Source organism: Oncorhynchus keta, chromosome 24 (assembly GCF_023373465.1).
Source record: "Oncorhynchus keta strain PuntledgeMale-10-30-2019 chromosome 24, Oket_V2, whole genome shotgun sequence".
Classification (NCBI taxonomy): Eukaryota; Metazoa; Chordata; class Actinopteri; order Salmoniformes; family Salmonidae; genus Oncorhynchus; species Oncorhynchus keta.
In genome coordinates, this window is record NC_068444.1 from 32,286,480 (window position 1) to 32,298,979 (window position 12,500).

The window sequence follows — 12,500 nt, forward strand, 5'->3', positions numbered from 1 at the left end:
GCCATCTCCTCATTGGTTATACCCACATGGGTGACTGAAAGACAAACTTTTTTATGAAAGTTAGTTGCCAATCGCGATATCAAATAAGAAAAAGCCCGGAAGGAGGAGAGATGACTAGAAATGATTCGGTTGACCTTTTTATGTGTGGATTAATTGTCGGAGTAGAGGACCTTGTGCATTTCAGGCAGAATAACAACTCAACGTTTATATCCCAGGACAGATTAGCTAGCAACTGCAAGCTAGCTAGCTAAATTGCCATAAATGTTTAATGCTTTTTAACATGCCCAGAGTTTGTTTTGATATTTTAACCTGCATGTCTTGATTGCGTTTGGTGTGGGGGGACAAAATCTATTTGCGCACAGTCGGTTTGGGTAGTACTGTGCTCCTTCCATAGTCTGTTCTGGACTTGGGGACTGTGAGGAGACATGGCATGTCTTGTGGGATACGCATGAGTGTTTGAGCTGTGTGCTAGTAGTTTAAATAGACAGCTTGGTGCATTTAACATGTCAACATATCAATACCTCTCACAAATACAAGTAGTGATGAAGTCTAGCTCTCCTCTACTTTGAGCCAGGAAAGATCAACATGTATATTATTAATGTTAGCTCTCCGTGTACATTGAAGGGCTAGCCGTGCGGCCGACAAGACTGGACAGTAGTCCAAGTGCAACAAAACTAGGGCTTGTAGGACCTGCCTTGTTGATAGAATTGTTAAGAAGGCAGAGCCGCACTTTATTATGGACAGACCTCTCCCAATCTTAGCTACTGTTGCATAAATATGTTTTGACCATGACGGTTTATAATCGAGGGTTACTTCAATCAGTTTAGACTCCTCAACTTGTGCAATTTACACATTATTCATCACAAGATTTAGTTGAAATTCAGCGTTTAGTGAATGATTTGTCCCAAATACAATTATTTTAGTTTTAGACATTTTTAGGACTAATTTATTTCTTGCCACCCTTTCTGAAAGCGACTGCAGCCCTTTGTTAAGTGCTGTAGTGATTTTACCTGCTGTGGTAGCTGACGTGTGTTTAGTGTTGAGTCATCAGCATACATAGACAGTGGCAGATCATTAGTAAAGATTGAAACAATTAAGGGGCCAAGACAGCTGCCCTGGGGAATGCCTGACTCTACCTGGATTATGTTGGAGAGGCTTCATTAAAGAACACCCCCTGTGCTCTGTTAGACAGGTACACTACATGACCAAAAGTATGTGGACAACTGTTTGTCAAACATCTTGTTCCAAAATCATGGGCATTAATATGGAGTTGGTTCCTATAACAGCCTCCACTCTTCTGGGAAGGCTTTCCACTAGATGTTGGAACATTGCTGTGGTGGCTTTCTTCCATTCAGCCACAAAAGCATTAGTGAGGTCGGGCACTAATGTTGGGCGATTAGGCCTGACCCACAGTCAGAGTTCCAATTCATCCCAAAGGTGTTCGATGGGGTTGAGGTCAGGGCTCTGTGCAGGCCAGTCAAGTTCTTCCACACCAATCTCGACTAAACATTTCTGTATGGACCTCACTTTGTGCACGGGAGTATTGTCATGCTGAAACAAGAAAGGTCCTTCCCTAAACCGTTGCCCAAAGTTTGGAAGCACAGAATCATCTAGAATGTCATTATATGATTTCCCTTCACTGGAACTACGGGGCCTAGCCTGAACCATGAAAAACAGCCCCAGATCATTACTCCTGCTCCAGAAAACTTTCCAGTTGGCACTATATATTCGGGCAGGTAGCGTTTTCCTGGCATCCGCCAAACCCAGATTCATCCATCTAGCCTATTGGATTTCCTGTTATCTACTATTGCCTGATCTCTAGGACTATGTTACCAGCCTTTTCCCTGCCTGTACTGTTGCCTTTTGGACCCCCTGTGTATGACCTTCTGCCTGCCCCTGGACCCAGCTACCTGCCTCCTCCTGTGGTCCTTTGCAATAAACACCTACTGGGCCCTGCGCTTGAAACCAGCTCTCTGTCTCCCCTCGTGTTCATTACGCTGACAGCAACAGGTGTGGCTGAAATAGCATAATGCACTAATTTGAAGGGTTGTCCACATACCTTTGTGTATATATAGTGTAACTCTCTATCCACAATATAGCAGGGGATGTAAGGCCATAACACATACATTTGTCCAGCAGCAGATTATAATTGATACTGTCAAAAGCTGCACAAGTCTAACAAAACGTCTCCCAAAAACATTTAAATGATCTATTTCTCTCATTGTTTTCTCTCATTTTCTTGAATGCCCTTTCCTATAAGCTTGCTGAAAGTCAGTTGTTAATTTGTTTACTGTGAAGTAGCATTGTATCTGGTCAAACAGCTTTTTTTCCAAAAGTTTACTAAGGGTTGGTAACAGGCTGATTGGTCAGCTGTCTGAGCCACTAAAGTATGCTTTGCTATCCTTGGGTAGCGGAATTACTTTTTCTTCCCTCCAGGCCTGAGGACACACTTTCCTGTAGGTTTAGATTGAAGATATGGCAAATAGGAGTGGCAATATCGTCCGCTATCAACCTCAGTATTTTTCCATCCAAGTTGTCAGACCCAGGTGGCTTGTCTTTGTTGCTAGACAACAATCATTTTTTCACATCTTCCACACTCACTTTACGGAATTCAAAATTACATTGCTTGTTTTTCATAATTTGGTCAGTTATGCATGGATGTGAATGTTCAGAATTTGTTGTTGGCATGTTTATTGCAAATTTGCTAGTCTTGCCAATGACATAATCATTAAAGTAGTTGGCAATATCAGTGGGTTTTGTGATGAATGAGTCATCTGATTCATTGAATGATGGAACCGAGTTTTCCTTTTTGCCCAACTTGCTATTTAAGGCGCTCCAAAGCTTTTGACTATTATTATTTATATAATTTTACATTTACATTTTACATTTAAGTCATTTAGCAGACGCTCTTATCCAGAGCGACTTACAAATTGGTGCATACACCTTATGACATCCAGTGGAGCAGCCACTTTACAATAGTGCATCTAAATCTTTTTAGGGGGGGGGGGGTGAGAAGGATTTACTTACCCTATCCTAGGTATTCCTTGAAGAGGTGGGGTTTCAGGTGTCTCCGGAAGGTGGTGATTGACTCCGCTGTCCTGGCGTCGTGAGGGAGTTTGTTCCACCATTGGGGGCCAGAGCAGCGAACAGTTTTGACTGGGCTGAGCGGGAACTGTACTTCCTCAGTGGTAGGGAGGCGAGCAGGCCAGAGGTGGATGAACGCAGTGCCCTTGTTTGGGTGTAGGGCCTGATCAGAGCCTGGAGGTACTGAGGTGCCGTTCCCCTCACAGCTCCGTAGGCAAGCACCATGGTCTTGTAGCGGATGCGAGCTTCAACTGGAAGCCAGTGGAGAGAGCAGAGGAGCGGGGTGATGTGAGAGAACTTGGGAAGGTTGAACACCAGACGGGCTGCGGCGTTCTGGATGAGTTGTAGGGGTTTAATGGCACAGGCAGGGAGCCCAGCCAACAGCGAGTTGCAGTAATCAAGACGGGAGATGACAAGTGCCTGGATTAGGACCTGCGCCGCTTCCTGTGTGAGGCAGGGTCGTACTCTGCGGATGTTGTAGAGCATGAACCTACAGGAACGGGACACCGCCTTGATGTTAGTTGAGAACGACAGGGTGTTGTCCAGGATCACGCCAAGGTTCTTAGCGCTCTGGGAGGAGGACACAATGGAGTTGTCAACCGTGATGGTGAGATCATGGAACGGGCAGTCCTTCCCCGGGAGGAAGAGGAGCTCCGTCTTGCTGAGGTTCAGCTTGAGGTGGTGATCCGTCATCCACACTGATATGTCTGCCAGACATGCAGAGATGCGATTCGCCACCTGGTCATCAGAAGGGGGAAAGGAGAAGATTAATTGTGTGTCATCTGCATAGCAATGATAGGAGAGACCATGTGAGGTTATGACAGAGCCAAGTGACTTGGTGTATAGCGAGAATAAGAGAGGGCCTAGAACAGAGCCCTGGGGACACCAGTGGTGAGAGCGCGTGGTGAGGAGACAGATTCTCGCCACGCCACCTGGTAGGAGCGACCTGTCAGGTAGGACGCAATCCAAGCGTGGGCCGCGCCGGAGATGCCCAACTCGGAGAGGGTGGAGAGGAGGATCTGATGGTTCACAGTATCGAAGGCAGCCGATAGGTCTAGAAGGATGAGAGCACAGGAGAGAGAGTTAGCTTTAGCAGTGCGGAGCGCCTCCGTGATACAGAGAAGAGCAGTCTCAGTTGAATGACTAGTCTTGAAACCTGACTGATTAGGATCAAGAAGGTCATTCTGAGAGAGATAGCGGTAGAGCTGGCCAAGGACGGCACGCTCAAGAGTTTTCGAGAGAAAAGAGAGAAGGGATACTGGTCTGTAGTTGTTGACATCGGAGGGATCGAGTGTAGGTTTTTTCAGAAGGGGTGCAACTCTCGCTCTCTTGAAGACGGAAGGGACGTAGCCAGCGGTCAGGGATGAGTTGATGAGCGAGGTGAGGTAAGGGAGAAGGTCTCCGGAAATGGTCTGGAGAAGAGAGGAGGGGATAGGGTCAAGCGGGCAGGTTGTTGGGCGGCCGGCCGTCACAAAGACGCGAGATTTCATCTGGAGAGAGAGGGGAGAAAGAGGTCAGAGCATAGGGTAGGGCAGTGTGAGCAGAACCAGCGGTGTCGTTTGACTTAGCAAACGAGGATCGGATGTCGTCGACCTTCTTTTCAAAATGGTTGACGAAGTCATCTGCAGAGAGGGAGGAGGGGGGAGGATTCAGGAGGGAGGAGAAGGTGGCAAAGAGCTTCCTAGGGTTAGAGGCAGATGCTTGGAATTTAGAATGGTAGAAAGTGGCTTTAGCAGCAGAGACAGAGGAGGAAAATGTAGAGAGGAGGGAGTGAAAGGATGCCAGGTCCGCAGGGAGGCGAGTTTTCCTCCATTTCCGCTCGGCTGCCCGGAGCCCTGTTCTGTGAGCTCGCAATGAGTCGTCGAGCCACAGAGCGGGAGGGGAGGACCGAGCCGGCCTGGAGGATAGGGGACATAGAGAGTCAAAGGATGCAGAAAGGGAGGAGAGGAGGGTTGAGGAGGCAGAATCAGGAGATAGGTTGGAGAAGGTTTGAGCAGAGGGAAGAGATGATAGGATGGAAGAGGAGAGAGTAGCGGGGGAGAGAGAGCGAAGGTTGGGACGGCGCGATACCATCCGAGTAGGGGCAGTGTGGGAAGTGTTGGATGAGAGCGAGAGGGAAAAGGATACAAGGTAGTGGTCGGAGACTTGGAGGGGAGTTGCAATGAGGTTAGTGGAAGAACAGCATCTAGTAAAGATGAGGTCAAGCGTATTGCCTGCCTTGTGAGTAGGGGGAAGGTGAGAGGGTGAGGTCAAAAGAGGAGAGGAGTGGAAAGAAGGAGGCAGAGAGGAATGAGTCAAAGGTAGACGTGGGGAGGTTAAAGTCGCCCAGAACTGTGAGAGGTGAGCCGTCCTCAGGAAAGGAGCTTATCAAGGCATCAAGCTCATTGATGAACTCTCCAAGGGAACCTGGAGGGCGATAAATGATAAGGATGTTAAGCTTGAAAGGGCTGGTAACTGTGACAGCATGGAATTCAAAGGAGGCGATAGACAGATGGGTAAGGGGAGAAAGAGAGAAAGACCACTTGGGAGAGATGAGGATCCCGGTGCCACCACCCCGCTGACCAGAAGCTCTCGGGTGTGCGAGAACACGTGGGCGGACGAGGAGAGAGCAGTAGGAGTAGCAGTGTTATCTGTGGTGATCCATGTTTCCGTCAGTGCCAAGAAGTCGAGGGACTGGAGGGAGGCATAGGCTGAGATGAACTCTGCCTTGTTGGCCGCAGATCGGCAGTTCCAGAGGCTACCGGAGACCTGGAACTCCACGTGGGTCGTACGCGCTGGGACCACCAGATTAGGGTGGCCGCGGCCACGCGGTGTGGAGCGTTTGTATGGTCTGTGCAGAGAGGAGAGAACAGGGATAGACAGACACATAGTTGACAGGCTACAGAAGAGGCTACGCTAATGCAAGGAGATTGGAATGACAAGTGGATTATACGTCTCGAATGTTCAGAAAGTTAAGCTTACGTAGCAAGAATCTTATTGACTAAAATGATTAAAATGATACAGTACTGCTGAAGTAGGCTAGCTGGCAGTAGCTGCGTTGTTGACACTACACTAATCAAGTCGTTCCGTTGAGTGTAATAGTTTCTACAGTGCTACTATTCGGGGCTAGCTGGCTAGCTAGCAGTGTTGTTTACGTTACGTTGCGTTAAAAGAACGACAATAGCTGGCTAGCTAACCTAGAAAATCGCTCTAGACTACACAATTATCTTTGAAACAAAGACGGCTATGTAGCTAGCTATGTAGCTAGCTACGATCAAACAAATCAAACCGTTGTACTGTAATGAAATGAAATGAAAATGTGATACTACCTGTGACTGCGACCGGGTTGTTGAATTCGATTCAGTAGACGTTGGCTAGCTGTTAGCTGTTAGCTGTTGGCTAGCTAGCAGAGTCTCCTACGTTAAGGACGACAAATAGCTGGCTAGCGAACCTCGGTAAATTAAGATAATCACTCCAAGACTACACACTCTAAACTACACAATTATCTTGGAAACAAAGACAGCTATGTAGCTAGCTAACACTAAACTAATCAAGTCGTTCAGTTGAGTGAATAGCACTACAGTGATGCTAATCTGTGGGCTTATGCTAGCGTTTGCTAGCTGCTGGGCGAATAGCAGTGAAGGCTAATTTATCTTTGCTTCATAGTACAGTTTCTTCTTTTTGTTCAATTTATACAACTAGCCACCTAGCAATTTTATGAAGTTGGCTTAGCCCAGAGGTTCTGAACGTCATAAATAGCTACCAAGAAGCCATTTCAGGCTAGAGTAGCTAGCTTGTCTAACTACACATAAATGCCAAAATAAAGGAAACACAAACATAAAGTGTCTTAATAAGACATTGGGGCACCACGAGCCAGACCAGCTTCAATGCACCTTCGCATAGATTCTACAAGTGTCTGGAACTCTGTTGGAGGGATACGACACCATTCTTCCACAAGAAATTCCATCATGTTGTTTTTTGTTGGTGGTTGTGGAAATGATGTCTCAGGCGCTGCTCCAGAATTTCCCATAAGTGTTTCATTGGTCTGAGATCTGATGACTGAGACTGCCATGGCATATGGCTTACACATTTTCCATGCTCATCTAACCATTCAGTGACCAGTCATTCCCTGTGAATGGGAGCATTGTCATCCTATGGGTGCATAGCCATGGTAGCCAAAATAATGGCCTGCCCAGCATTTTTATACATGACCCGAAGCATGATGGGATGTGAATTGCTTAATTAACTCAGGAGCAGTTGCTTTAAATATACTTTGTATCCTTCATTTACTCAAGTGTTTCCATTATTTTGGCAATTACCTGTATCTTAGCTGGCAGGCCTGCTGGCAACGTTGGTAGACTTTAAAAAAGCAAGCAATAAATAAATGTACTGAGTCAATCTTTGACCCAGATTTTAGCAGCTATACAGAGAAGCATATGAAGTTACTTTAAATAAAAACAATAAGAAAGTCAGGAGGATACAGACAGCTCAAGAGGTATGCTTAGATATGCAGAAAAATATACATATTTTTTTCACATAGAATAAGCATTCTGATTATGGCTCTAGATTACAGGAAAAAGCTGTTTCAGGTGTTTGAAAAATGCTCCAATCTGGTGAGAGTATGTAATAGAATATCATGAAACATTTACATGGATGCACAGGCATGTACACTTTGATACTAAATCTTTAAGGGGTATTAAAATAGTGCTGTGTTGAGACTTTGTGTACAACCCTACATGAGGCTGTGTGTGTGTGTGTGTGTGTGTGTGTGTGTGTGTGTGTGTGTGTGTGTGTGTGTGTGTGTGTGTGTGTGTGTGTGTGTGTGTGTGTGTGTGTGTGTGTGTGTGTGTGTGTGTGTGTGTGTGTGTGTGTGTGTGTGTGTGTGTGTGTGTGTATGTCCGTGTGAGTGTGTGTACATTTTTATGCGTGTGTGTGTTGAGATTCCGGCCCAGAGGGTCCTTGGAGGAGAATATTCCAAGCAGGAGAGGATCCTTAGGGTCACCGTTCCTCTACACACAAAACACCTTTCTCTTTATCCTATTGTCTCAGCCACTACACTGTTTCTTTGCTGAAGGACACCGAAAAGGCCCACTCATCTAGAATAGCATCGAGCTCATCAAAATAGCTCCGAAACACCTTGATTTTGGAGCATCTCATACTTTTCTAGTGGAAGAAAATTAGCATACAATAGGACCGGCTCAGCAGCTTTCCCAGCCGCGGGGATCAATGTCATTGGTATGTATGGCTCGCCATGCCTCTCCCTCAGCCTGCAGGTATCTTCTTCAGCACTTTTCAATAGGATCAACAAGAAAAAGTGCAATTTCCGAGTTTTGTTTTATTATATATTTTTGATAGGAGGCATCAGTCTCTGGCTGTTAGTCCATCAGTGTTTTTTTTATCTCATCTCATCATTATGTGACAGAGCAGATTTATGCTGTAGATATACTGAAGAAAAATATAAACGCAATACGTAAAGTGTTGCTCCCATGTTTCATGAGCTGAAATAAAAGATTCCAGAAATCTTCCATAAGAACATATTTCTCTCAAATGTTGTGCACACATTTTTTACATCCCTGTTAGTGAGCATTTCTCCTTTGTCAAGATAATCCAGCCACCTGAAAAGTGTGACATATCAAGAAGCTGATTAAACAGCATGATCATTACACAGGTGCACCTTGTGCGGGGGACAATAAAAGGCCACTCTAAAACGTGCAGTTTTGTCACACACACAATGCCACAGATGTCTCAAGTTTTGAGGAAGAGTGCAGTTGGCATGCTGACTGAGATCCTGAGGCCCATTGTCATGCCATTCTTCCACCGCCATCACCTCATGTTTCAGCATGATAATGCACGGCCCCACTTCGCAAGGATCTGTACACAATTCCTGGAAGATGAAAATTTCCCAGTTCTTTCATGGCCTGCATATTAGACATGTCTCCCATTGAGCATGTTTGGGATGCACTGGATAGACGTGTACGACAGCGTGTTCCAGTTACCGCCAATATCCAGCAACTTCACACAGCCATTGAAGAGGACTGGGACAACATCAACAGCCTGATCAGCTCTATGTGAAGGAGATGTCTCACACTGCATGAGGCAAATGGTGGTCACACCAGATACTGATTGGTTTTCTGATCCACGCCCCTACCTTTTTTTAAGGTATCTGTGACCAACAAATGCATATCTGTATTCCCAGTCATGTGAAATCCATAGATTAGGGCCTAATTCATTTATTTAAATTACTGTAAATCTGTAAAATCTTGGAAATTCTTGCATGTTGCATTTATATTTGTATTCAGTGATAGGTAGGAGAAATCAAATCATCACATACTATGGTTGTTGTTGCTGTATTTGGGCGGAATCTGATGAGACATAAACTAGAAGGCAGCTTCTCTGAGCTCTGATCTGTCTTTCTCCCAAAACTATGTTGCATAAGGAAATGACGCAGGAAAGAAGGTGTTTTTGATATCTCAGTATGACATGGAAATTTACCTGAACTATGGTTACTAATGGTGGATCAGAACAACAGTGGAGAAAAGCAGCAGGTAAACTTACCTCTCTTCTCCTTTGAAGTGACGTACCATGACGGCGATGTAATGAGACAGAGTGTTATTTGATCTCTAGAAAGGAGATTAAAGATCCTGGAGACATTTGTGTAATTTCAGTTTGTCATTGTCACAGTTCAATCTGAGTACAAAACCCATAACACATGTCATAGGCTGAAGAGCACACACAAGGAAATTATGGTGAATTAGAGACAGGAAAAAAGAAATTGAGCAATGGGGTTAGAGGCTCAAGGATAAGAAGGGCTAGGGGCTAGTGGTTGATATTAGACTTGACATGTTTGATACATGCCCTTTTTCATAGACATAGTGGACTGCAATCTGTCTTCTTCCCAGGCTTTGCTTCTAACACAACTGATTAGAGAAGGAGGTCATTCTCCCATCTTCTTTCTTTTTCCTTTCTGAATCTGTCCGTCTGAATCTGTTTCTCTTTATCTCATGCTCTTTATATCTCATGCTCTTTATATCTCGTGCTCTCTCTCTCATGCTCTCTCTCTCTCATGCTCTCATGCTCTCTCTCTCATGCTCTCATGCTCTCTCTCTCTCTCTCTCTCTCTCTCTCTCTCTCTCTCTCTCTCTCTCTCTCTCTCTCTCATGCTCTCTCTCTGTCTCATGCTATTTCTCATGCTCTCATGCTCTCTCTCATGCTCCCATGCTCTCTCTCTCATGCTCTCTCTCATGCTCTCTCTCATGCTCATGCTCTGTGCAGCCCCCCAAAGAAATGCCACCCCACACCATGACTGACCCACCGCCAAACCGGTCATCCTGGAGGATGTTGCAGGCAGTAGAACGTTCTCCACGGCGTCTCCAGACTCTGTCACGTCTGTCGCGTGCTCAGTGTGAACCTGCTTTCATCTGTGAAGAGCACAGGGCGCCAGTGGCGAATTTGCCAATCTTGGTGTTCTCTGGCAAATGCCAAACGTCCTGCACGGTGTTGGGCTGTAAGCACAACCCCCACCTGTGGACGTTGGGCCCTCATACCACCCACATGGAGTCTGTTTCTGACAGTTTGAGCAGACACATGCACATTTGTGGCCTGATGGAGGTCATTTTGCAGGGCTCTGGCAGTGCTCCTCCTGCTCCTCCTTGCACAAAGGCGGAGGTAGCGGCCCTGCTGCTGGGTTGTTGCCCTCCTACGGCCTCCTCCACGTCTCCTGATGTACTGGCCTGTCTCCTGGTAGCGCCTCCATGCTCTGGACACTACGCTGACAGACACAGCAAACCTTCTTGCCACAGCTCACATTGATGTGCCATCCTGGATGAGCTGCACTACCTGAGCCACTTGTGTGGATTGTAGACTCCGTCTCATGCTACCACTAGAGTGAAAGCACCGCCAGCATTCAAAAGTGACCAAAACATCAGCCAGGAAGCGTAGGAACTGATAAGGGGTCTATGGTCACCACCTGCAGAACCAATCCTTTATTGGGGGTGTCTTGCTAATTGCCTATAATTTCCACCTGTTGTCTATTCCATTTGCACAACAGCATGTGACATTTATTGTCAATCAGTGTTGCTTCCTAAGTGGACAGTTTGATTTCACAGAAGTATGATTGACTTGGAGTTACATTGTGTTGTTTAAGTGTTCCCTTTATTTTTTTGAGCAGTGTAGTTAGCCAAGGTGTACAGTACTGTCGATTTAGGGCCAGAAAGCACTGCTTTTTGCTTTGTGCTTGTGTTTCCCAATAAGCAATGTAGTTTTGTTTTGACTGTGTTGTAATTTGGTTTATTCTGATTGATTGGATGTTCTGGTCCTGAGGCTTCACTGTGTTAGTAAAACAGGTTTGTGAATGGCCCCAGGACCAGCTGGATGAGGGGGCTCTTTTCTTTGCTCAGCTTTTGGCATTGCAGGTCTTGGTAATGATATGAAAGGGGATCACTGTATTTCAAATGTTTCCAAAACTTAATTGCTCTTTTATGAGTTTTATTATTCGTGGATATTGGCCTAATTTTGCCCTGCATGCATTGTTTGTAGTTTTCCTCTGGACATGTAGGACAATCTTACAGAACTATGTCACAGCCGTTAAAAGAAGAGGATCAAGGTGCAGCGTTGTGAGCGTACATTTTATTTTATTTATAAAAATGAGGCCGAACAAAACAATAAACACTACAAAAACAAACCGTGAAGCTAACTGCTACGTGCCCTAAACAAAGTCAACTTCCCACAAAGACAGGTGGAAAAAATGAACTTCTCTCTGTTTATTCACTGCCTCAATAAGGTGTCCAGTTGAGCATATTTTTAAGCCTAAATAATTGTAGTGTGTGCAGTATCCTATATATTTTGTACCAATTGAGAACTTTGGTCTAATTCTCTGAGATCTGGATCTTCTCTAGAAAATCATTATTTTAGCCTTCTTGGGGTTTACTGCCAGGGCCCAGTTCTGGCAGTACTGCTCTAGCAGGTCCAGGCTCTGCTGTAGGCCATGTGCTGTGGGTGACAGCAGGCATAGGTCGTCTGCGAAGTGTAAGCATTTAACCCCTGAATTGTGGAGACTAATATCAGGAGCTGACGATTTTTCTAGAATAGTGGCCAATTCGTTGATGTAAATATTGAAGAGTGCAGGGCTCAGATTGCAACCCTGGCGAAGGACCCGCACTGGTTAAAGAATTTTAATATTTTCTTGCCAATTTTAATGCTGCACATATTGCCAGTGTACATTGATTTAATTATGTCATATGTTTTACCCCCTACACCACTTTCAATAACTTTGTAGAACAGTCCTCTATGCCAAATAGAATCAAATACTTTTTGCAAGTCAATAAAGCAAGCGTATATTTTGGTGGACATGTTTATCTATCAGGGTGTGTAGGGTGTAAATATGATCCTCTCTCTCGTTCTCTCTCTCTCTCTCTCTCTCTCTCTCTCTCTCTCTCTCT